Here is a 505-nt window from a genome sequence, read left to right as displayed (position 1 = left end):
CCAGACAGAGCAGTCGGGCAGGCAGGTAGGGTCTCCATGAAGACCGATCTGGGACCCCCACAGGCAGGGCACACTTGGCCAGGAAGATGGGATGGGGCACTGAGCAGGTGGGGAGTGGCATCCAGAAGTGGGATGGGAGAGCAGGGCCCGGGCAGGGATTGTGAGGCAGTGACAACCAGAGTCTGGGGCGGAAGTACGATACGTTCTCTGCACATCCCTGCCCATGGAACTGGCACCCTTCTCAGGGTTGTGCGGGGAGCAGATTGTGATTCTGCCCCAGGCCTTGGCCCCATGCTGTCATCACCCTTCAAGCCTGGCCCCAGCCCCATCCACCCATCCGGCTCCTGGATGTTGCCCCCTGCCCACCCGCAGCCCCATCCCATCTACTCAGCCAAGCGTGCCCTGTCCACGGGGGTCCCAAGCCAGTCTCCATGGATATCCCTACCTGCCTGGTCCGTGCAGTGCCCCTGGCAGTCACTGCAAGGCAGATGGCCTCAGGCTGGAT

General features: G+C 63.4%; 1 long non-coding RNA gene across 1 annotated transcript in view; it reads right to left on the bottom strand.

Moving 5' to 3' along the window:
- Positions 1-505, bottom strand: part of LOC112549495 — a 4,856-nt gene that overhangs the window by 3,204 nt on the left and 1,147 nt on the right. The gene's annotated exons all lie outside the window — the stretch shown is intronic.

This window comes from Alligator sinensis, unplaced genomic scaffold (assembly GCF_000455745.1).
Source record: "Alligator sinensis unplaced genomic scaffold, ASM45574v1 scaffold428_1, whole genome shotgun sequence".
Classification (NCBI taxonomy): domain Eukaryota; kingdom Metazoa; phylum Chordata; order Crocodylia; family Alligatoridae; genus Alligator; species Alligator sinensis.
This window is presented reverse-complemented; position numbering and strand designations above follow the sequence as displayed.